At 38.1% G+C, this 26,355-nt stretch overlaps 1 protein-coding gene across 5 annotated transcripts in view; it reads left to right on the top strand.

The window, feature by feature from the left end:
• The window catches only part of HIVEP1 (HIVEP zinc finger 1), a 149,395-nt gene that overhangs the window by 54,382 nt on the left and 68,658 nt on the right, over nt 1-26,355 (top strand). The window lies entirely within an intron of this gene.

Raw genomic sequence — 26,355 nt, forward strand, 5'->3', positions numbered from 1 at the left:
TTTGTGAGGTAGGTACTATTTTCTAACCCATTTTACAGATGAGGAAACTGAGGTTTGGATTGTAAGGTCATTTGCCCATTGCCATAAAGATAAGAAAAGGGTAGACCAGGATTTGGACTGAGAGAAGTTTTTAACCCCCACACATTACTGTTTTTTGCATATTAAAAGTAAAGTATAGTCTGGGCATAGTGGGAAAAGCTTTCTGTTCAAGTGTCCTGGGATGAAATCCCAGCTTTCCATGTCTTAGCTGAGTGACCGAAGTTACACCTCTTCATGCCTTAGTTTTCTCACAGCTACTTACTAGAAGAATACGTGTGAGTACTTTTATTCCAGTGCTAAATATGAAGATTCCCCCTGTAGTGGTAGTTATTGCTAGCATATATTATTATTCATGATTTTAAAATACAATATGTTAATTTAAATTATGTTCTGTTTGGAAACAGTTAATAGAATAAAAGGAATAAAGAGGCTATGATTAAAGTAATATTGAATACTTTTTCAGTTATCATTAAAGTATTTGTTGATTTCTAGCAGAGTTTCTCAACCTGAGCTCTATTTATGATTTGGCCTGGATAATTCTTCGTCTTGGGTGCTGCCCTGTGCATCATGGGATATTTGACAGAATCCCTGGCCTGTACCCACTAGATGCCAATTGCAATCTTTCTCCCTCAGTTGTAACCCAAGATGTCTCCAGGCATTGCCAAATGCCTTTTCTGGGGCAAAATCACCCCAACCTAAAAACCACTAGTGGAGTTATATGGCATTGAACAAGATTGGGATGAGGACATTGGTAGGGAGGGCTAAGATGAAAATGCTCTAAGATGCTAGAGGGAGGGAGGAACTGGCTCTTGTTGGCAGGTGTGGCTGCATATGGACCATTGGTTGGAAGGCAGGGAAGGGCAGGAGCAGATGCCATGCAGAGGGCTGCAAAGAGGCAGAGGTCTTGGGAAGAGAAGGGGCTTGGATCTGGGTGGCTGAAGTGGGCAGCTTAGAGAGGTTTTTGGAGGAAAAATGAGAGGACTTGGGGATTGCCAGAGTATTACACATTTGACAGGACGGAATAAAGAACAGTGGAGGTTTTGAGAGTGGTTACTGGGCAGTCTGCAAGACTGACTCTCCAACCAAGAGGAACCTCCTGTGTGCCGGCTTTGCCATGCACGAGATTCACATGTTTTTCTTAACAGTGGTATAAATCACTGCATGTCCTGGACCTTCATGAGTAGTGCAAACCTTGGGTCTTAAGTCTAGGACTGCCAGGTGACTTCCATATTTAAAATTTCCATGATTTGCCTTGGTTTGAAGATTAGATGCGATCTTGGGAAATGAGAGATCTCAGGTTTTGACAAGGAGCATGCCTTGGTATAATATATAATATTCTCTCTTCCTGGATTCTTGCTCTGCTGCTTGCTCCCACCCAGGTTACTGGCCTTGACTCTGGAGCTTTCTTCTGTAATGTAGCTACTTGTAAATAATTCACTGGACACCAAATAAATATTTTTTTCTTTAATGTGACTCAATGCTGTTGAGTCACAATTTTGGAGTTTACATATTTCTGGAAGCAGTGCATCTCTGTAGTGGGAACAGTGTATGTACCATAAATTTTGTAAATGATAATGATTAAGTATTCTAGACCCTTTCTGTGGTACAACATTTAGGGAAACCAGATGAAATTTCTTTCTTTCTCAGCAAATAACCTCAGCAGGCTGTTTTTGGGGGCTATTTCAGTAAGGCCATCATACGAAGAACTTAATGATCATTCGTTAACAGCAGTGGGTAACATCACCACGAGTTGTAATTGCAACTTAAATGATAGTATTATAAGGCACTTTTAGTGTGAATTATTTCAGTAGTCGTGATAAAACCTTTTTTTATTCTGCAAAACTATGTTGGTGAAATTGTATGCATCTGCATGTGTCTGTCTGATTTCTGCCATAGTAAAATGGAACTTCAGTTTTGAGCCCGAACTGAGAACTCTTGGTTCTGAGGGCTAGCCTAAGAGAAGACAAAAGAGAAGAGAAGGGAGAGGCTACCTTTCCCGACAGCTTCATGGAGTTTTCATTTTTTGTCTCCGCCCCCACCCCATACACATGCACATTTCCATTCCACTTCTGTAGATCAGTTAGATCAGTTATGGGATGCTGGATTTCTCTCTGCAAAAGGAATTTTTCAATTTGATTTTCCATCCTGACTTTCCAGTGGGCCTTCATGAAGCAGTCAAAGCATTTTCAGTATGTTCTTTTCTTCCAAGAGATAGGAATCCAGCCATATTGAGCACATACAGTGTTTCTAGGGCTGGACGCGTACCGTGGGGTTGGCTATTCTGTCTTCAGGTAGCTGGAACATCTCAGATGGAAAAGAGAGTCACACGTAAAGATAATTTAAGACCCAAATAAGACCTACATCATGGTGGACAAATTGGATACAACTAAATGCCAAATTGTGTGAACTAGATAAAGGTCTGTGCAGTGTTTAGGGAGGCAAGAAACTGTTAATTTCCTGGAGTCATTATGAGGTGTTTCTGAGAGTTGGAATTAAAGCATATCATGAAAAACTGGAGGGTTGTGGATAAATGTTGGGGCCTGGGATAGCAGAATAACTATGACAGATTCTGATCATGACATTTGATTTTAGACGGTGATACAGACATGAAACAGGCAATGTCACATACATACGTTTAACGCACGAAGAGGTGGGGTGCTGTTGGTGCACTATAGAATGCTCCCAGTTAGGGAGGAGAGGGCTTCAAGAGCGTGTGACATTGATGCTCACACATGAAAGATGAGAAGTTGCCATGTTGGGCAGGATGCCCTTTAGATGCTCAAGAGAATACAGAGGGGTGGCGTAGAGTAGCACCATGTAACAACTTTATGTTCTGGAGGCAGTCCTCCTGGGTTCGAGCTGGCTCTTCTCCTGTTGAGCTCTGTGAATTCATTTCTGTGTGCTACTGTTTGCTCTTCTGGAAAATGGAGGTCAAGGGTGGTTTCCTTCTCTCAGGTGGGTATTTTTTTTGTGGGGTGTATGTATGAGGATTGAATGGTTGTTACCATATAATAACTGAAAAGTGCTGTAAGTCCAATTTTATTTTAGCGTGTTTTCTCCTTGATTTGCCTAACTTGGTTCCTATGATGATCAGAAAACTATTTTTGGTTTGACTGGTTCACATGTAGATGTGAAGTCCTCAGAACAGTGCTCAGCACATAGGAAGCTGTTGCTGTTGGACTTCCCCAGTAGGGCCTGAAATGCCAGGGTGTGACTGTAAAGAGAATGAGGACTTCCCAGACAGGTGTATGGGAACATTGGGGAGGCGATTCTCACGAGAAGGAACACCAGGAGCTTGAGGCAGCAGTGGGGGAAGGTAAGCTGTGTGCTGTGGGCATGTGTAAAAGGCAGTGTTGTTCATTCAAGAGGAGAATTTTCAAGGGGAGGGATTCTTGTGATGGATTGGAACAGATAACTTGTGCTGTCTCCCTTGGTTTTAAGAGCTGTGTGCATGTGTGTTGATTTTGTGTTTTGCTGTATATTTTATGTATATCTTAGAGAGTTTAAGAAATAGTCAATCTTGTTAAGTATGCAAGTAATTGCATGATGGCCATCTCTCGTGTGCTACCATCCAATAACTGAAAAGAGCTTTATGTCTTAAGTTCAGTTATATTTCCGTGTGTTTTCACCATGATCTGTCTAACTTAGTCTCTGTTGCAGTTAACTTCTTAGGCAAATGGCAGCAGCTGATAAATGATCAGAAAGCTGTTTGGTTTGACTAGTTCAGATCCATACATATGAAATTACAAGCTTAATTACTGTTATTTTTGGCCAGAGTCCTTGGAAGTGTTGGACTTAGCCAAGTACTTCTTTTGTGAAAGAAATGACACTTGTTCATTGTTTCAGTTGTGATGATTTCTCAAAGTGTATGAATTTTTCTGATTGCTTGGATTATGAAGATTTACATTGGGAATTTTATGTATTATAAATTTTATCATGAATAAATATTTGTTCAGAACCACTTTAAATGTACTAAGGGCCCCATATTATTGTCTTCTCTGAGCTATTTCATCAAGGTAACAATGAAAACAAGTAACTAGAAGACATATACATGTTTATATATGATGGGATGACGGATATATTTCAAACAAAAACAGACACACTATTTGTGTGTATATATGTGTATATATATATATACATACATACAAAATGTGTGAACTGTTATTTATTTAGGCTAATGACTTTGAACAATAACAATAGTAATGTGGATTCCAGATAATTTATTTTCCTGAAACATAATTTAGTGTATTTTCATCAGCAGATTTGGTGATATGTTTTCTAAGTGTTAGTTATTGGGAAATCAGTTTAAAGAATGTATCTCCGAATGTGTTGGCTGGTTAGGGTTAGTGTTAGGAGTAGGGTTAGGGTTTAAGTTTAATTAAAAATAACTTTTAAATTAATGATTAATGATTGGTATTATGGATCGCACAGTTGACTACCTATAAATTTCTGTATTTTTAGACTTTTTCTATTTTTATTGAAGTATTTCACTTAGTAGTTACTATCATTTACATTTAAAATTATAGCATGGAAAATTAATTGGAAAGTTACATATTTAATCTATTTCTGTGAAACTCTAGAAAACTTGTTAACTTTTGTCATACGAATTCTTGAAAGGAAGTTGACTCTAGCCGTTTAGCCATTTATCTTACAGAAATAATAATAAAGACTATTTAAACAATGTAGTTAATTTTAAAGTTTTTGAGCTTGGATTTTTTTTTAAGGTGTATTTTTCTTGTGGTTATAAAATGTTAATTCTTCCCTGCTTTTGAGTAGGCACACATGCTGTAGAATGGTTAGGATTTATTGCATTTATCTGATACCAAGCTGGAGATTATTGGGTGCACTGCCTGCTGTGTGTCTAGCTCTGTGCTGAGCACAGTGGTGAGCAACTCCAGCCTGTGTACCCAACTCCTGCTTGTCCTCCCTGGACCGTGGAGTGCATGGTCTGGGGAAGAACCATTATGATGAAAGGAAACAACTGTTCTGGTGGGGAAGGGATTATTAGGTGATGTGGGGTACAAATCAGTGCCCCCCCATGTAGTCTTGAGGAACTGTAAAATGTTAGAGTGTTTGTTGGTTTATTTTTATTATAATTCTCTAAATAAAGATCGTATCTATAGTTGATGACTAAAGCTGTTAGATTTTATCTATTGTGTTCATTTTCTTTTTCTCACCTCCACCACCTACTTATATTTTTCATATCCTTTCTAATTTCTGATTCTTGCTGGTGAGGGGGGCTGTGCTTTAGAAGAGATGCAAATTTTGAGATGAGAGAGCAGACTTCTTTTTTTTTTTTTGTCTGAGACAGAGTTTTGTTCTTGTTGCCCAGGGTGGAGTGCAATGGTGCAATCTCGACTCACTGCAACCTCTGCCTCCTGGGTTCAAGCAATTCTCCTGCCTCAGACTCCTGAGTAGCTGGGATACAGGGATGCGCCACCACACCCGGCTAATTTCATATTTTTAATAGAGATGGGAGTTTTACCATGTTGGTCAGACTGGTCTCGAACTCCTGACCTCAGGTAATCTGCCCACCTCGGACTCCCAAAGTGGTGGGATTACAGGCATGAGTCACCGCACCCAGCCAAGAGCAGACTTCTTAACTGACCTCAGAATAGTTTTTTTTTGTTTTTTTGAGACAGAGTTAGAGTTTTGCTCTTGTTGCCCAGGCTGGAGTGCAGTGGTGCAATCTTGGCTCACTGCAACCTCTACCTCCTGGGTTCAAGCTATTCTCTTGCCTCAGCCTCCCAAATAGTTGAGATTACAGGTACACACCACCATGCCCAGCTAATTTTGTATTTTTAGTAGAGGTGAGGTTTCACCATGTTGGCCAGGCTGGTCTGGAACTCCTGGCCTCAGGTGATCTGCCCACCTCGGCCTCCAAAAGTGCTGGGATTACAGGCATGAGCCACCACACTCAGCCTGACCTTAGAATATTTTGACTAACACTTTTGACTAAATTAAAGGAATGTAAAGGGTAAAGAATCATGTTTTGTAATACTTGTAATAGTATTATTGACAGTTAGTAGATATTAAAATATCCTTAATTTGGAAGGAGGAAACAGGCATCAAATAAATTGGAAGTATGGAATAGTGTATAGTGTTTAAGGGAGAATACTTAAAAAAGAATCTGACAGTATGTGTATATATTCGTGTATGTGCATACATTTGTTTGTGAAGATACATGTGTAAATTGTCACACATATATGTAATATGTGTGTTAAGCATATAAGCAAGCAGGCATTTATATACTTTTAGGTAATTGAGACACCCAAGTTTGTGTTTTATTTAACTGAACATATTTACACACACACACGCACACACACACAATACATACCTGTGTATTTAAATTAGTAAATAACGTATATTTAATATGAGTAATACATGAATGTGAATCAACTAGTACACAAGTATATACAATAAAAAAAATGGTGTTTTCTTCCTTTACTTGCCTCTACTTTTTATCCTCTTATCAGCCATATCAATTTTTTATCACTTTGCCCAGAAATACAGCTATGTCAGCATTATTCTTTAAAACATGTGCACACATACACAAAAATCGACTTATATAATGTGCAAATCATTAATCATTAACATGGGATATATTCCGAGAAATGTGTCGTTAGGTGATTGCCTCATTGGTCATTGGACAAACATTATAGGATGTACTTACACAAACCTAGCTGGTACAGCCCACTACACACTTGGCCTATATGGTAGTAGCCTGTTGCTCCTAGGCTACAAACCTGCACAGCATGTTACTGTACTGAATACTGTAGGCAGTTACAGCACAGTGGTATTTATGTATCTAAACAGGGTACAGTAAGAATATAGTATAAAAGATAAAAAATCCATATAACCTCTATAGGACACTTACCATGAATAGAGCTTGCAGGACTGGAAGTTTCTCTGGGTTGAATCAGTGAGTGGGTGGTGAGTGGATGGGAAGGCCTAGGACATTACTGCACACTACTGTAGACTTTATAAATGCTCTATACTTAGGATATACTCAATTTTTAAAAAGATTTTTGTTTTGTTAGTAATAAATTAACCGTATCTTCCTGTAACTCTTTTACTTTATAAACTTTTAATTTTTAACTTTTTGACTCTTCTGTGATAACATTCAGCTTAAAACAAACACATTGTATAGCTGTACAAAAATATTTTATTATATTCTTATTCTATAAGTTTTTTTTCTATTTTTAGAATTTTTCTCTTCTTTTCTTTTTTCTTGTTTTTTACTTTTATAATTTTCTTGTCGAGAACTAAGACACACACACATTAGCCTAGCCCTGCACGGAGTCAGGCTCATCAATATCACTGTCTTCCATCTCTACATCTTGTCCCACGAAAGGTCTTCAGGGGCAGAGCTGTCATCTCCCATGAGAACAGTGCTTCTTCTGGAATCCCTCTTGTAGGATCTGCCTGAGGCTGTTTTACTGTTAACTTAAAAAAAAAAATAAGTAGAAGGAGTACAATCTGAAATAATAAAAGTATAGTAATACATAAACCAGTCACACAGTCATTTACCATCATTATCAAACATTATGTATTGTGCATAGTTGCATGTGCTGTACTTGTATGTGACTGACAGTGAAGTAGGTTTGTTTACACCAGCATCACCACAAATACCTGAAGAATGTATTGCGTTATGACAGTAGGAGGCCCAAATGTCTCTAGGCAAGAAGGATTTTTCAGCCGGGCATGGTGGCTCATGCCTGTAATACCAGCACTTTGGGAGGCCGAGGTAGGCAGATGATTTAGGGTCAGGAGTTCAAGACCAGCGTGGCCAACATGGTGCAGCCTTGTCTCTACTAAAATAATATTTCAGCTTCTTTATAATCTTATGGGACCACCATCGTACATTCAGTCTGTTGTTAACTGAAATGTCATTATGGAGTGCATGACTGGATACTAATATAAAACTCTGTTACATAAATAATTTAGGATCTTCATACTCTAAAATGTCACTACCCAAATTTCTGCGGTTTGAACTTAAATTAAAACTAAAAGTCATACCAGTAGGAAAATACTCACTAGTAACCTGACCATTTATAAAATTCGGCTCCACTCAGCCACCTGCATGATTTTAGATTACCATTTATTCCCATCCATCTAGTCAGTATCTTTGTCAGTTTCTTGCTAATTTTTAATTTTTTCACTCATAATAATTTTATTTACATAGTATGAATTTGAAATAGAATGAAAACAAAGCACTCCCAGTTTTCTCTAGTGACCAAACATGATAAAACACAAACCAGGATCTATTAAAGTAAATAAGAACTCAAGACTCTGCATTACAAATCAGAATCAGTAGGTCCTGACTTGATCAGTTTATAGTGTTCTGTTCCAGCATTCTTTTGAAGCATCTTTCTTGGAATAAACCCCCACTCCTTAGTCTCATGTTCCAAATTCGTTGTATGTGCACACATTGACTTCTCATCCCTAATAGACCATTTCTGGTTCTTCATTCGTTCAGGTAGGAATTAACCTATTGATTCCAGACACTTCCTCGGTTATGTGTGTCAGTCGTGCAAGCGACTGGTCGTACAGCGCTGAAAGTGAGTCACCTCCTTGACAGTAAGGGGCTGGCATTGCCGTCCCTCCAGCCCCCCAGCCTTGTGAGACTCTACTCACTCTCCTGATATACTAACTCTTCACCACTCTCCTCTCACCTTGTGTATTTACTTTCTGCCTCACACCAGTGTTCCCCAAATACTCTCTGCCTTTTCCTATTTATACCCTTCTTCATGTGCTTTCCTCACAGAAGTGTTTCCTGTCAGCCCTCACACTTTGCCAATATTTAACAGGTTGAAAGAGAACAGATTATTAACTTTTTAAGAAGCATTTTAAACAGAGAAGATGCTTTCAGTTTTTCAAAAGATTTTCATAGCTGATAACATACTTGCTATTTGTTGTGTGTGTTAGAAAATAGATTGGAAGCACACCATCTATTTTATTTCAGTTGGTGTTACTAATAATTAACTGTTTCTGTCTAGTGTTTTAAGGCTTTTGAGAAGTAATGTGAAATAATATTACTAAGATTTGGGGTTGTATGAGTTCATTATTTATGGGATGGCCTTGGACTTAGGGCATTTTTAGATGAGTTAATTTTTTGTAATCTATTTTATTTATACACATACTGTAAATACTTTAGTTCATTTTTTTTCTTTTTTTTGCTTTGAACAATTATCTTTTAAAGAACTAAGAAAAAGCTACAGTCTTATATTTGCCTTCCATCTTTTTCTTCTTATAAATCGGGATTTGGCAGTCTTTTTTAATAAAGGACAGAATGGTAAATATTACGGATTTTGTGGGCCTCATAGTCTGCAGTCTTTGTCACATATTCTTCTCGTTCTTGTTTTTTTGTTTGTTTGTTTTTGTTTTTTTTTTTCAATTAAATAATGCACGGGCACTACAGAAACAGCGATGGGCTGGAGTCGGCCTGTGGACCATGGTGCTCTGTCCCCTGCTATGGTGCTTATTTCCATCTGTTGTCGTTTCTCATCAGCCTGAATCAGCCCCTTTTAGCATTGCTTATCATATTGGCAAGACATTTTCTCAACTTTTTTTCTGAAAATATCATCACTTTGCTTTACTTTCAAAGGGTAATTTGGCTAGATATAGAATTCTCGTTAGACATTTTTAAATCCTGTTGCCTCGCTGCTTCCTTCTCCTCTTCCCCTCTCCGACTTTGTGCCCCTCCCTTTCCTCATCTCCATTGCTATTTTAATCTGCTGGTTTGCTATGACATGTCTATGTGTAATATATCCTTTAGAGTCATCTTCCCTGGGTTCACTGAGCCTCCTGGATCTGCAGGCTGATGTTTTCCGTCAAGTTTGGGGAAAATTCTTCTATTCCGTTTTTCCAGCTCTCTCTTCTGGGGCTTTCATTACATCTATGTTGGATTACTTGATATGATTCTGCAGTTTGTTCATTTTTTCCAGGCTTTTCACTCTATGCTTTGCTTGGATAATTTCTGTTGACCTGTCTTCATGAGTCCTTTCCTAATAGTGGTGCCCTGTCTGCTATTATTCTCATCCAGTGAATTTTTATTTCAGCTGTTGCACTTTTCTGTTCTAGTATTTCCATTCTTTTTAGAGTTCCTGTATCTCTTCTGAAATTCTTCTACATTCGTCCTTTACTATACCCATCTTTTTTCTGTAAATTATTTCCCATATAATATAATTATTTTACATTCCTTGTCTGCTGATTACAACATCTTTGTCTAGTGTAGGTCTTATTCTTTTTACTGCTTTCTCTGTATGTCACATTTTTGTGATTTGCATGCCTAGTAATTTTTAATCATATAGAGAACAATGTGGATATGTTTTAGAGGCTCTGTATTGTCATCTTCATCTGAAGATTATCATGTGTTTTCTAAATTACTATTAGATGATTTTATGGACTGGTGGAGGTTTGCTTTGAGGCTTTTTAGGGTAGGTCTGTTGATCTGCCTGTAGTCAGAAGTTTCAGTGGAAACAGGATGTTTGCTTGGCTACTATATGTTGGCAGGACTTAAGTTCCTAGCTCCTTGTCCCCCATATTGAGTCACTGCTGATATTTTGCTCAGTTCTTCCAGTCTTCCTTTTGGTAGGTTTCCTTTGGGTTCCGTATCTTCTACAAAAGCAGTTGAAAAGACAGCCAAGGATTTGAAGGTTTGTTTCGTAGATTCTAGACACCCTCCCCGAGTCTCCCTGTTTTCTGGGATTTCCTCTCACCATATCTACCTTCCTCCAATTTCCAGCTGCCCTGGACTCCATCTCTGTGCCCTCCAGCTCAGTAATACTGCTTCCTGCCTCACTGTGCCTAGGGGACTGGGGATTGCCCTGGGGGAAAGACCATTTAAATGTCATCTCACCTCCTTTTCCTCTCAGCCTTTAGGAGTCAGCACAACTAGTTTCTGCCAGCTGTTGGTCACTTTCCAGCACGTTAATTAAAAAAAAAAATACATATTTTGTCTGCATTTTTATTGTTATTAGGAGGGTTATTCTACCATTATCAGAAGCCTGAGTCCTAAGTGAGTAGATACTAAATTCCTGGGAAACCTTTACCATCTAGATTTTCATCATATGGAAGGATTAAGACTCTCTGGGAAGCCTCCTGAGCTGGCAGGCGGAAGAATAAGATGGTGCTGGGATCCTTTTGGTTTGTGAATTTGGGCTCCCTCGGTTGGCTGGCAGTGTTTGTAGGTGAGTTGGTGAGAGGTCCCTGCACCAGACACTCTCCACCTGCAGGGAACAAAAGTAGATTGATTAGAGTAAGTGTGCACCGAGAGAGCTGTACTTCACTGTTCTTTATTCCTTTTGCATTTGTAGAAATTGCATTGTTTACTGTTATAGGCACTTACATACTAATACATTTTATTTGCTTAAAATATTTTCATGTCCGCTAGAGCCTAGGTTCTAGAGAGGGGGATACTGCCTCACTCAAAGCTTGGCACATGGTCGATTCTAAGGATGAAGTGAGTGTCCTATGCCAAGCACAATGCCTGATGCACTGATATTAGTGGCTTTTTCTTTCCTATCTACTCTCTTCCACTTTGTGAGAGTTGTTAAAATAATTGGATTGGTAAATTAAGAAAAGGAAAGATGATATGTTTCAATTACCTACTTTTTAAACTTATTTTTCCATATGGCAAAATAAGAATGGTGTGTACGAATAAGAGCTATATTGTTATATTATTTGGGGAGAAATTTAACAACTGAAAAAATAAAAATGAGCAGAAAAGTTAGTGTTCAGTAGCACCATCAAAATGTACTTTTGAATCCTCATTCACAGTGAAAGAATAGTGGTAGTGTAGTGTATCAGAGGTTCTTGACTTGGGTTTAGGGGTCTCCATAGATTGCTGTAGTCCTTAATTGTATGAAAAAGTGTGTGTCTGTGTTGTGTTGTGTGTGTGTGTGTGTGTGTGTGTCTGTGTCTCTCTTCCTGGGAGAGGCTCTACACTGGTTATAAGATTTTTTTTTCTTATAGAGATCTTTTGAAGTTTTGTTCTTTAAAAAATTACTACTTTTTTAATAGAAAAAGTGGTGAATCAGTGTTGGAGCTGGATTATGAGGGTGTTTTAATTTATAAAGATAAAAACAATGTATCTATATTTTCTTCTGTCTTTTTATTTTTAAAAGTGTGTGTGTATACATACACAAACATGAAAATAACCTGGAAACTAGTGTGGTAATATATTAACAGTGGCAAATTGGGATAGTTGAAATACTTGCTACTTGTATCATATATCATTTAAATTTCAAAAACTAAAGTTACATCTCACTAAGTTAACTAATTCAAACAGAAAAGACAATAAACAAGTACAATGAAATACATGTCTTTCTCACCCAGTCCCTTTCCTCAGGGCCATCTGCAGCAGTGACTTGTGTATCTTTGCCTGCACACACATAGGCACGTAGACACATGCACGACTCACATGGCAGTATACAATGTACATTGCTCTGCTCCTTGGGTTTTGCTTTTTAAATTTGTTATCTTGAAGCCTTTCTAATCTTCAGATTCTTAAAGGGGAGGCCTTTGACCTCCTGCCCCCACCCCATCAAAAGGAATGAAGAACATTGGATATCATATTTATAGAAATTGTTTTCTATTCTTTTTGTTACCCTTTTCAGCTTTGGTGTGTGCAAACCTGACTCCTAGTGGTAGTTCAGAAATTATTTCCTTTCCTTTGGGCTCAGATTATTTTTAGGGGCAATGACCTTTTTGAATGCCCACTATGCACTGGCCTTTAGATGCTTCGCCTCACACATCTTGCACTGTTACATGTCATTTCTTGTTTATTATTACTAACATGATAACATGTGAATAATACTTTAGTAATCTTTCAATTTTTAAAAAATTTCAGATTGGGCTTTTTTTTTTTAAAAAAATTGATTATGGAAGTTTTAAAATGGTTACAAAATAGAATAGTGTAATAAACTTCCATTTACCTGTCATTCAGCTTCAGTCATTCACAGCTGGTATCCAGTGTGGTTGCATTTACTACTCTGCTACTTCCACCCTCCCATATTGCTTCAAAGCTAACCTAGGGGATATCATTTCATTCATATGTCTTCATTATATAAACTCTGAAAGATAAGGGATATCTTTTTACATCATCACAATACCTTTTTGAAACAAAAAGAAGAGTAATTTCCTTAATATGGTCAAATATCCTGTCAGTGTTTCAATTTCTAGTTGTCCCCAGTGTTGTAATTTTAAAAACATTTTGTTAGAATCAGGGCAAATAAGTTCCACATATTTTATAAGTTGATGTATCTTTTGTGTTCTTTTGATCTGTGGGTATCCTTTCCATTTCTCTTCTTGCTATTTTTGCAGGTTATTTGTCAATGGAACTGAGTTGTTTGTCCTATAGAGTTTTCACCATTGGTCTTTTTTTCAAATGTTCAAATATATAAATATGTTTTATTAAAGAATTTTCACTGATTGCTTTTAAGTTTTTAGGTATTCTTTCAATAGCATCAGATTATATTTGAGTATACATTTGTTGCGCAGCATATCTCTGTTTATGGCTTTAACTTGTATGGGTTACTAGTTAAGCACATGTTTGTTGATTTGAAGTATGGTATACTTTTTGAAATAAAAATTCACAAAAAATAATTCAAAATCAGATAAAATTACTTTGAAGACAACTTTGAGAGACAGATGCTGTTTTAGTCTGTTTGTGCTTGCTATAACAAAATACCTGAGACTGGGTAATTTATAAAGGAAGAGAAATTTCCTTTCCACAGTTCTGGGGGCTGAAATTCCAAGATCAAGGTGGCAGCACCTGGTGAGGGTCCTCTTGCTGTGTCCTCACATAGAGGAAGGCAGAAGGTTAAGAGAAGGACAAACCCTGTGTCTTCACATGGAAGAAGAGCAGAAGAGAGTGAGCCCACTCCCTCAAGCATAAACCCATCACGAGGGTGGAGCCCCCATGACCTAAACACCTCACAGTCGGCCCTGCCTCCCAGTGCTGTTGCATTGTGGGTTAAGTTTCCAACACATGCATTTTGGAGTGGACAAAAACGTTCAGACCACAGCAGATACCCATACCTATGCAATAAGTAGTGAGTGAATGTGTCTATCAAATTTGTGAATGGGGCTGAAGGAAAGAGAATTCTCGTTTCATTTTTAATTAGGGTATAGTCAGCTGCTTAACGTTACATGAGAGAGGTCTTTTCAGAGTCTCTGAAAAAGACTCACAGATGACCTAGAGTAAGTTTTCCGTAGAGGTGGATCTTGCTGGAGGGATGATGTATATCAAATAGGAGGCTGGGGCCCTAAACTACAACCGCCATAGCCCCAGGAGGAGCCCAGAAGCTTCTCTCACTGACAGAGTTTTCTTCCTAAGTGAATTATCTGAAGCATTGTGAACCAGAGTCACACGAAGTGAGGTCTCAATTGTAACTGGATTATGTAACAAAAATTCAGTTTTAAATCTGGGGTTTGGCGCCCAGACCACATTTGCCCTTAGTAACAATGTGTCGTATCAGATTAGGTTTTCCGCCTAGCCTGTAAAAGGTATTTAATTTGCGATGTACCTGACTTTATTGTCACTGGCAATACAGAGCTCATCCTGTTAACGTAATCCCTGGTGGCAATGCCATTGTGTCCAGAGGGATGCTTTGTTCAGGGTTACATTCAAGACACTAGGTGGGTGCTCTCGTGACATGGGAGCCTGGACAGGAGCTTTGAAGTCCTTGGTGTCCTTGCCAGAAGTTATCTGCACTTGTCGCAGTTCCTAGCACGTGATGGGAAAGTGAGAGCTTCCTGAAGGAAGGAGCTTCCTCAGGGAATGTGCCAGACTAACAAGGGGTGGGTGGGGCTGGAGATCCACCAGCTGAAGGCGCCTACACAGTGGTGATAAATGCAGCGAATGGAGCTGGAAGGTCTTAAGTCTTAGCTGTTCGTTGGGTCTATAGTAGAAAACTGAAGTCTCAGAGTATTGTTTATCTCAAACTGACATTTCATTCTGTTGAGAGTTCTAGAAGAAAGGTAATGGCATTCTTCCCTTTCTCATCTTCTATGCCTCTTAGTCTCCCTCTTCTTCCTCAAAAGAAGGGTGGACTGTTATTTTCACTGTTTCTTTTCTACTACTCTCACATTTTAAATCTTCATCCTCTCCTTTTTCCCTTAGAGAACACGGATGTGTTTGTTTGTATTTGTAGTAATTTGAGATCACAGAATGTGATGGAGTATGATTTTGATAAAGAGGCTATATCTTGCTTGCTGTTGTATTTCCCCCACAGAGAATTGCTGATTCTGGAAAGGATTACAAAAGAAGAGGACATTGTTTAGGTAAGAAGATGATGAAGGGGTATGCATAGGGCAAGTTAATGGGATAGTTGTGAATATTGACTATAGGATTAATAACTGACAGGCAGGTCTGTTGATCTCAGTACTCCTAGAGAACGGATGTGAAAGATGCTAACTGAAGCACTGACTCAGCAATAATAGCTAAAAAACATAGTCAGTAATGCACAACTTAGCATTTAAGAACATCTGAGAGAATAGTCCTGGTGGTGTGTGCTTCTCTTGGACTTGGTCTGCATCATCAGGCTTGGTGCTGCCCTGTCTGTCTCTGTTGCTCAAATCTTCTGCCCCAGTACTAGTAGTCCAAGCTTTTCTCAGACTGCATCTTGTTCCAACAGAACCAGAAATCTGAAATATCAAAATAAGATTTGCCCCAACCCAAAGTACGCTTCTCACGGTTCCTGGCCTGCGGTGAGCTAAGTGCATAAGGCACAGGAAGGTGAGTGGCTCAGGTCTGGAGAGGCACAGAAACTAAGCAGAGTTCACTGCACTTAGTGGCTTAGTTTCTGTGTTTTTGCCCCAGGTAATAGCAACACCTTGTATCTGAGTCCTCTTAAGGTAATAGCAACACCTTGTATCTGAGTCCTCTTAAAAAAAAAAAAATCTCCTTTTAAAATTGATTATAGGGAAAAATGGATGTAGTTATTTGCTGACAAAGGTTGGGGCAGTGGCCTGCCTGAAAAGCTGGAGGAGCATGCTGGTGACTTTGCTTTTTTTACTCTTTGAGATCCACACCTCCTGGGTCTCTCCGAACCATCTGTAAATCTACATCCTTAGCCCCAAATTCAGGGTGTGGGTGCATGTGCCTGTGTGTGTGTGTGTGTGTGTGTGTGTGTGTGTGTGAGAGAGAGAGAGAGAGAGAGAGTCTCTCTTGAGTGTGTGTGTGTACGTGCATATGCATGCATGTGTGAATCTATACTGGATCGGTAGCCCCCAAGTTCAGTAGATCCTGGCATGTAGCCTCTCAGGGTGAGAACTCTGTCTTCATGTTCCTTTCTCTCCCACTGTAGTTATGATGACTACCTCCTTCCATTCGCTACATCAGAAATCATCCAGTGGGAAGAGGAAAGCAATGTTGTCATATCCTAATAATTATATCCATCCCACAGTGGGCAACATATTTTGTTGTGATTATTAGAACACTGTATTATAAGAAACATGTATTGGAAAGCTTGTCAATTTTCAAGATCTTTATAACAGTAGTTTATATATTTAAATAGTTTTTATATCTCCAAGCATTAAATTTTCAGCTGGAATATTATGTTCTGGTTTAGTGCTGACAGTAATAATTATTAGATCTATTTTTGGTTTAATACCTATTAAGAAGATAGGCTTTGGCTCTGGATTTTAGAGGTATAATTTAATTAGACATTCTTAGCCATGAAGTGCACATTGAACTTTTCCTTCCTTATCTTCCTTAGTATCCACTATCATCAGCAGCAGCTTTGATAAGGCAGACAGATGCTGCTGCTGCTGCTGCCCCTGGTACTTGATAAAACATTGCTTCAAAGAGCTGGCTGATAAGACTTTTCTCCCTTAACTACTTGCATTTTATACAATTTTGAATCGTGACCAGATAATATCTGTAATTTAGAGAACATTGATTCGCAAGATTGGCTGAATGTTGGAATTACCTGGGAAACTTTTAAAAATGCTGATTTAATTGGTGTGGGTGCAGCCTGAGTATCAAGATTTTTAGGTGACTGATATTAAGTGACTCAAATATGCAGCAACTATTTAACAACCCTGTATGTTATAGAAATTAATACAACAGATTTGATTCTTGTCCATGGAAATACAAATTGTGCCTAGTGAAGATGCAATTGATTATTGCCCTGTAGATGTTGATTATTTTCACATAATTAAGCAAATTTATTTTGACATTCCTTATGGTCAAAATATATATATATATATAGTCTTTGAATTCTCCCTTGAATGAGTTGTAATGTCTTGCTGTTTCTCTTGTTAATAAACAAGTTAAATCTTCAAAAAAGTATGCAGCAAAAGTTGGGTTCTACTGTTTTAGAGGATGCGTAAAGGGTCATCAAAGCAGGAGCTAAAAGGGTGACGCTAAGAGAATCATCCTTGGGCTAAGTGGATTTGACACCTGTCTAAAGAAGGTGCTTTTGGACTTCTAGCTCTGCCCCTCACCTGGGCTCCTGTGGGCTCTGAAATAGCATGAGGTTTTGGGAAGGAGACTTTGGGAGTTTGCTTCTATTTTTACTTCTTAGCAATTGTGTGCTCACCCATGAAAGACAGTGCACTTCCTGGCATTCTCTATGGGTAAAAAGATATTTAGTATAAGGGGGAACTTCTTTCCCCCACTATGAAAAGTGCAGTTTAAGAGTGGTGGTCTCACACAGTTCTCAGATCAAGGCTGCCAAATGAAACCAGGTGATTGATATATACTGCATGTATAAATAATTAGATATGTTAAGAGACAAAATAATGTAAAATCCTTAGGAGGCTCAGTGTGATGTGTTTGTTTTGTGTCTATGTACATTTTGTTATTTTCATGGTCTGTTTTGATATCAAGATGGTTTTCTTGAAGAAACACAACATTTAGTTGATCTATAATTTTAAAAGCATAATGGACCTCATATCTACTTTTCTCTTTGAACTTTTAAAAGGTTTTTTCAGTATTACAATGGAAACATGCTTTCTGAAAAGGATAAGTGAACAATTTCGCAAAGGGCAGACCATAAAATTATAGCAAGATGACGCATTTCACATTTTAAATTTTATTATAGGATGTTTTGTTCCTAATCATCTTTGCTATTCCACAGCTCATTATCACACTAGGGTAGACATTGTTCATGTCCATTTAACTTTTATCTCTACTCTATTTTATCCATAACCACTCTGGATCTTCTAAAAACCCTTGAACCATTACCTAGAAATCAATTACAACCTGCAGCTCCCTCTATCTCTGGGCACTCAGACTCCCAGCTCCCCCCTCCTGTTCAGCCATCTGCCTGGTACCTGTGTCACTCTTCACACTGCCTGTCTATCCTCTATCTATCCCGCATATTCGGTCCATCAGATGAACTCCTCTCTAGCACCTTCATCTCACTGAACTTTTCTGTCTTTCCTCTTGGAAAAATCCAGATGCGGCATTCCTTCTCCACTTCTTCATTCGAGTTGCCAAGCTTTGTAAGAGTAGATGAAACTGCTGTGCAAATTGGAGACACCAAAAATGCATGGATTTCCACATTCACAGATTTCCTAGTTGCTGTTCAGCAGTGCTTTTATTTGTCCTCACACTTGGTTGGCTCCTGTGTTCCCATCAGTGACTTTGCTGTGTTTTCATCAGTCTCTGTGGCCTTTTACACACTCACTAAACTCCTTTTTCTTTGTAGGCAACAGTGTCTCTTAACCTCAGTATAGGGAGGCAGTTGGATATGTATTGCCTTAAATTCATCCTTTCCACTAGCAGACGTTTCATTCACCCGACATACCTTCTGTCCTCTTTTCCTTCCCTCTGGCCTCAGAGAACAGCCTTGGGTCTTCCCGCTTTACACCAATGCTCCTCCTGGACTCCTGATGCTCTGCTGTGCTTTCTCCAAAACCTTGCTCCCCACACCTCTTATTCTTTCCTGTATTTTCACTCTTCTTTTATTGGCTCCTCCCACTGGGCCTATAAACTTCTTGGAAGAACAAAACAAATCAAGCTCCTTTCCTTTGACCCTCTGTTTCTCTATCACTGTCTTATTATAAGCTCAGGAGTTTGTAAGACAGTTCTACTTTGTTTTCTTCTCTCACCTCTCCCCTCTGGCCTGTCCCATCACTTCCTCAGCCCACTTCCTCCGGGCTTTCCCATTCCCTGCATGCTTTGGGAAACACCACCAGTGGCCTCTTAATCGCTCCATTCATAGAAAGCTTTTTCAATCCTCACCGTTTGCATCCTCTGCTGATTTGATATTGAAACGCTGTTCTCTTGACTTCTGTGGCCAAAATACTTTGTTCTCCTAATTTTTTTTCAACCATTCCTTTTTTGCCTATTTTTTGGGTTTCTTTTCCTCTGCTTGATCCTATAAAGTTGGAACTACCTCCCATTCTGCCTTAATTGGAGAGTAATTAAACCAACAGAACCATTTGTCAAAACTTTTAAAATGTATACAGTCTGGGGTGTCATTCCTGGAGTAGCTGATTCAGTATGTCCTTCTAGAAACCTACAGGATCATGGCTCTGTAATATTCTGTCGTATACAGGTACCATAATTTAACCATTTCTTAAATATTCATTCATTCAACAAATATTCATTGAGCACCTTCTATATCCCAGGTACTATTCATTGTTCAGTTTTTGTCTAGCATGAAAAGCATTCTGATAAGTAGCATTTGTTTCACTTCTTTCATAGTCTCAGTGTAGACTGAATTACTCTATTAAAAGATACGATTTTCTAAGATCTTGATACCTGTGGTCAAATTTTTTTCCATAGAAAGCTCTATTTTTGCTTCTACCAACTCTAGGCTGTGGTTTAAACTACTAGTTATGTAAGAAAGTGGCTCCCGAACTCTGTACCGCTAGAATCTGCTCTCTCTGGATTCATGTATTTGAATTGCTTTGAGTTCTCGGTAAACTTGCCTCCTTGCCTTTCCAAACCCTAATACCGCCCTACCTGAATGCCCTTTACTCTGTGGATATAGTCACACCATTACTGCATGGCTAGGAATTGCTTGTTTACTTCTCTAAGTTCCTGCATGCAAGGTTGTTCATCTTTGAGTATCCTTAGTGCTGGCACACAGGAGCTAATTAATATATTCTGAGCCCAATGAACTCTGTGGATGAATGGTTCCATGTTTTAGGAATTATTCTGTAGTTTTCCGTATGATCTGGAAGTTTGCAATTTAGAACTTACAGCTAGCATTTTCTTAAACAGATAGTTTAGCACATTGTTAGGTTTTATTGAATTTAAATAATACAGTTTATATTAAGATATGTATTTATTATAGGTACCTTAGTAATTGGAGAAAATATAAATGGTAAAATGAAAACTGTCTGTTAATGCACTACCCCCAGATATCCAGTTGGGCCTTCTTCATAAACATATGAGTGTATATGCTTGTCAAGTGTGTGTGTGTGTGTGTGTGTGTGTGCGCGCGCGTGTGTCTGTACATTTCTGCACATTCATCTTCAGGGCAAAATGTTTAAAATCAGGTCTTTTTTTAACATAATATGTTGAGCATTTTCCATCAATAAGTATTTTTAAAAAATACATTTAATGACTGAACAATATTGTCTTGTATAGAAATATTTAAGTATTTGTTTAACCAGATCCATATTGTTTTGTATGTAGAATTCCTGCTTATTGTTAATAAAAATGCTGCAGTAATAACACAATAGCAGTTCATTTATTGGACAACTATGCGTCAAGGGTCTAGTGACCCTGGCAACTATGCACTCTGTTGAGTAAGATACAGTTTAATGTGGAAAGCAAGCAAGCAGACTCTCAGAATATGCTCTGAGGACCATTGCTGCTCTAGGGGTGAGAAAAGAGCGTCGGGGGCACAGAGGAGTTTGCGGGAGGTGTCAGGGAAGGCTCCCTACCGGAGCTGGGGCGGGGACAGGCAACATGGTTGGTTAGTATGATAAAGAATATCCTTTCCTATTTAATATTAAGGGTTTTTAGAAACATTAAAGATAATGTGATTTAATCAAGTTCATCGGGGTCATTATTTAACTTATCTTTACTCCCCTTCCTTGTCCTGTTGCTGTGATAAATTATAATATGTTGCTTCCGAATACTGTAATAGCTTTGCTTCTTATTTTCTGTGAATGTGCTTCTTGATATAGATTGTTAATGCTGTGTTCATGTGTGGTGTTGGTTTTTCTGCCCCTCTGGCTGGGTTTAGTATCTGAGGCGTGGCAGTTGTATAAAATGATGTAGGACGCCTTCTGTGTTATCCTGGGCTCTGGAGCAGTTTAGGACATGCATTATTCTTTAAAATTTGAAAGAAGTTGATTATAAAATTCTCTGGGTCTGGAACCTTTTTAAAAAGCAAATTAATGTATAATGCTGTGGCAACTTTCTCAGCTTTATCAGTGCTGGTTATTCTGGTCAAGCTTTCCTCATTCTGGATCAGTTTGGGTAATTCTATGTTTTTCTAGGATTTTTGCACAGAGTTGAGTCTTTGCTTTCTTTTTCATTTACTGCAGGCAGTGTTTTTGTTTGAAATAACTGCTAGTCTAGACTATCATTTTCAGCGTTATAACAGTGTGTCATCTTCCTCAAAGAAAGGTAAGTCCAGAGGTATTCAAGATGTGAAACTTGTAGGTTAAAGTGGGTTGCTTGTAAAGGTGGGTTGACTTAGTTTACTTAGTAAGTAAACTAAGGCCTTTTTTTAGTGAAGACTAGGAATAATCTTCACTTAGAAGAGCATGTATAAATGATTGTGTGTACTGGATACAATTTTAATTTTATGCCATTGTCATTTAGTGCTGTTGAAATACCAGTTACAGTTCACAGTAAGAGTAAGGCGCTTGCATTGACGTATAATGAGAGGAAGTAGGAATTATGCTTTATTCAGTAGTAAAAATAGTACAGTTACATATGGTGATCTTTTTTCAATCAGATGGTACATCTTTCAGTAAACAGAGGTGCCTTTTGCAGTTCATTAGGATCTACTTCATAAAATGTTACCAGTGTGGGTTTATGAGGCTGAATATGTACAGATGCTAGCGCAGAAGCTGTATGGTGCTGCCCAGCGGAACAGTGAGAGAGAAGGATGAGCTAGTAGAAGTGAGACGTGATTCAGATCTCTTCTAGATTTAAGGGAGTAATAGTTGACTCGAGTGCTTTTAGTGTACTGATACAGCTTCCCAAATGTCGAAGTAATTTATAATGTTAAAGATGCTAACATGCTCGATTCTTAAGCGAAACCACCCAGTGCCAGTTTTCAGTTTGTGTGTAGGTGCTTTTTTCTCTTTTTCTTTTCAGAGTGCAGGTTCTGTGTCACTTGGCAAGTTATTGTCCTGTCAGTGTCCATATGATCGGTAAACCACTCAGCTCCATCTAATTGCCATTATTACTAAGGATCATGAGCTATGCAGCTATAGAGAAACAGTTCTGTGGGTTCTATGCACAACGTTTACTGGTGGTACAGAGGACAGAGTGATGGGCTTTGAACAAGGGTGTTGGGGAAGTTCGCCCAGAGGAGCCCCATCTTGAAAGGATGCCGTGCAGAGAAGAGACAGTGTGGGAGGCGCCTTCAGAGAAGAGGACAGAGTGCTAAGTCCCAGGCTCTGGTTGAGCCTGGACTTGACCGTGGCTGATCTTGAAGAGAGAATGAAGTGGCAAAGGGCAAAGAGGTAACTAGATCACATCTCTCACCATTAAGTCTTGATTTGGGGGAGGGGGAGAAAGGAAAAAAAAATGTATCTTAGATTCTGAGACAATCCCCCAACATTCCCTCCCCACAATCACTGGGATCTGGATTAACAATTTCACAAAGAACTACACTAAAGAGCCTTTTAACCACACAGGGGAGTTTGAGCCTTATTTACCATCAAGTTGATAGTAAAATGATTGTAAGGATATGGTAAGGTAGAAACCCCTCTGGGAGAGCCTGATACCTTTGTCCCTGTAACTCTTCACATTATACCTGACACAGGGCAGGCATTCAGTACAGTAAAAGCAAAGCATTCATTGAACCAAATCAACAGCTTAGTGGGCTGGTCCCCTAACCTGTGATGCATGAGATCCCAAGGCTCTTGGGGAGTGAGAGTCAGGCCTCTGAGATGGTGAGAGAGACCCGCCCCCCACATACTTTAGCATAGACTGAAGAATGTCCAGAGAGCAAGGGCTTACTGTAAATCCTTATTTTAAGATTATTTAATTTTTATAAATGATTTGTTTTTAATTATTTAGTCTTCTTCCAGAAGACCTAAAAGAAAGAATATTATTTCTTAAGGGCTCTAGGACTTTTTTCTTTTGTTCGGTGGTTTCAGATTGTGTTTAAACTAATACAGAGACTTCTTTTGTGATTATTTGTCAATGATGAAAATGAGTTATTTTTACATCATTTTCTTACACAAACAAAATTTTAAATTTATTTAAGGTATCATACAAGATAGTTCTTAGCCTTTGTCATTAACAATTTCTGTGTTTTAAAGGAGAAGAAAGAAAAACTGTAAAAAATATATACATTTATAATAGTTGCAGAACAAAAATGTGATCTATGCTATTAGTTACTTCTCTTCTAGCCTGTTGCTCTTTTAGCCACTGGCCTCTCTGGATCTTAAAGATTGGGGATTCATTCATGTGTTTGCTGGGATTTTTTTTTCCAAGTGACAACTCCTTCAAGTATATTGAATGTAAAAATGGAATAAATTAAGATTGCATGTTAATTTAAATACGGTAAGAACTCATTATAGTAAGAATGCATATTACTGGCTTCAGATTTACTGCTATGATATGAGTAGTCTTTTTGTTTGTGTATCTACTTTTATTTTTAGGTAACAGCAACAGAGAAACTATGATTTATTTGTGAATGTGTAGTTCTTTGTGCAATTGTTAACCCAGATCCCAGTGATGGTGGGGAGGGCATGTTATGGGATGTCTCAGAATCTAAGATACCTTTTTTCCCCCTTTGCTCCCCCTTCCCCAAATCAAGACTTACACGAGAGTTGTGATTGCTGGAAAGTGTTATCCTTAGTAAAAGTTTGGCAAAAAGGATGTGTTCAAAATTTCCTCTTATATTGGTGAACTTCAAGGTGTAGATTTTTAGACCAGCGGGGAGTTCCAAAATTAATGTAGTTGCGATTAGGGGCAGAATTTTTCATTTTTAATAGGGAAGAATAGAAAGTAGAGTGTGGAGAGATTTGCTTCTGAATTACATATATGCATAATATATATGCACGTGTGATATGGGTTGAAATATAAAAATATATTTTTTCTCTATCATGGTAAAAAATATAAATAAATGCTCTAAATATCAGTAAACTGTCTTGTATGAATTAATTAAGAGCATATAATAAAAGACTACTTTCTCTGTAATTTTGGAGAGTGTCTTTAAAGCACACCATATTTACCAGGAGAATTATAAAAACAGGCTAAATATAAACAGGAATTTTAATAAAACTTGCCCAAAGCGAAAGCTTTTATAATGGCTGTTAAAAGCAAATTGGAGATTGTTTACCTATTGACCTGGAGCTGTAAGGAGTATTTGAGGAGGTGCATATTCTAGTTAATGTAGTAGATGTCCTAAATCAGTAGTCTAAATTTATATACAGTGATTATCAAGATAAAAAGGTAACTTGACTGAAAATTTTAAAAATGGAGACTAGTATTTTGTAAGCAAATATAAACAGGTTATTTTTGTAAGAGTTTTGTTATGTTGAACTGCAAACAGAAAGTGGCCAGACTTCAGTTACTAAATAGCAGCTATTCTGTTAAGTGTTCGTTAATCATGAGTTTTTGTTGCTTTAAGCCACAATTGATTCTGTTAAGAAAAAGTTGTTTTTATTATATAATGCAAAATTATGTGCACATAAACTATTAAGCACAGTTGTTACTACTGTGAATATATAATACATATATATTATTTATGATTCTTAAGTTTGGGTGAACTACTGGCTATAGAAATAACAGTGCTTTGGTAATAAAACTCCTTTTAGATGTTTTTCAAGCACTATATATTATGTGATTTGTTTATTTATAGTTCGAATATCTATAAGTAACTCATGTATTTCATTTTTTAAAAGGGGGCCTTAGCCTTTGATTGCTTACGCTGTGTTAATATAGATTTCATGCAAGCATTTTTCTCTTTGAAGCAAAACTACCACTGAACGCAAGATCTAGTTTCTGCATTTAATGTGTGTTTTTTCCAGTACTATTTTCAGCTTCACTCATCGTTTCATGAGAAATCAGTAAAGTTTGTAAATCAGAAAAATTGTCTTATTCTAAAGATTGCCTGTAGTACTCTCAAATTATATTCTAGATCTGATAATTTGCAGGAAGCAAATAGGACATTGCTGTGGGCGATAAATTTATCAGGATGAGAATTTAGTTATTTTTGACTATTGCTGAGATCTAATGTCTCATATTTCAAACTAGCTTGCTTCCTTTGTTCCGCGGCTCACATGTTGCCTTGGCAGGTTGGATCAATATGCAGTCGAAGGATGTTTGATCTGTAAATAGAAGGTTCTCTGAATTTTTTGCGTTTTCTGACAAGATAGGGAGAGAGGCAGGTAGATCACAGTTTGAAGGGCCCATAGTGTGTGGTGTCTGACTTTTATTTATTTGGGGTAGGATACCATATTGGAGGTTTTATCTTCCATGGCCAGTGAGCAGTGGTAGGGTCAGCATTGGAGACAATTTCTGAGGCCGATGCACTTATCTAAATTGTGCTTTTATATTTCGGATATCTAGAATATTATATAATTACCAATATTGTCTTCAATTCAGTACAAAATAGTACCCTGGGAATTTGTTCTTTTCACCATTTTAATAAGTACCTATACCAGTGTGTTAAATTTGGAATTGATTACTGCCCATGTCATGAAGTATGTATATCCTTATAAAATTTAAATTAATTAGTATTGAAGTAGAACATGCATATATTTACAAAATCCAGGTGTGCCCAGAGCCCCAGATCGAAGAACAGCAGGACCAAGGCACTGCTTCCAGCTCTGTTAGTTACTGCTCCTGGGTTACATCTGTCTGGCAAAACTGTGTACACGTGTAACAGTTCTGCAGTCAGTTGTATATAGTATCTCTTTAATCTCTTTAATCCCTGACCTCCCTCATACTTCATAGATGCTGCCAGCTCTGTGCTGCCAGCAAGGGATAGACACTTTCTGCCATGCCACATTTCAGCTCATCCTCACCTCTGTTTTTCCATCCTTTTCTGTCTTCTGTCTTAGATCTTCTGCTTAGTCTGGTCGTTTCTAAGCTAGTAGGCATTTGTTGTATCTCTAAATCCCTATTAGGTACTTTGTATGGAAAGATAGTATTATTTTTAGATACTTGTATTAGATTACTAAACTTTTAAAGCTGTAGTTTGGTATTTA

The sequence above is a fragment of the Aotus nancymaae genome, unplaced genomic scaffold (assembly GCF_030222135.1).
Source record: "Aotus nancymaae isolate 86718 unplaced genomic scaffold, 86718_ANA_hifiasm-v0.15.2.pri h1tg000051l, whole genome shotgun sequence".
NCBI lineage: Eukaryota > Metazoa > Chordata > Mammalia > Primates > Aotidae > Aotus > Aotus nancymaae.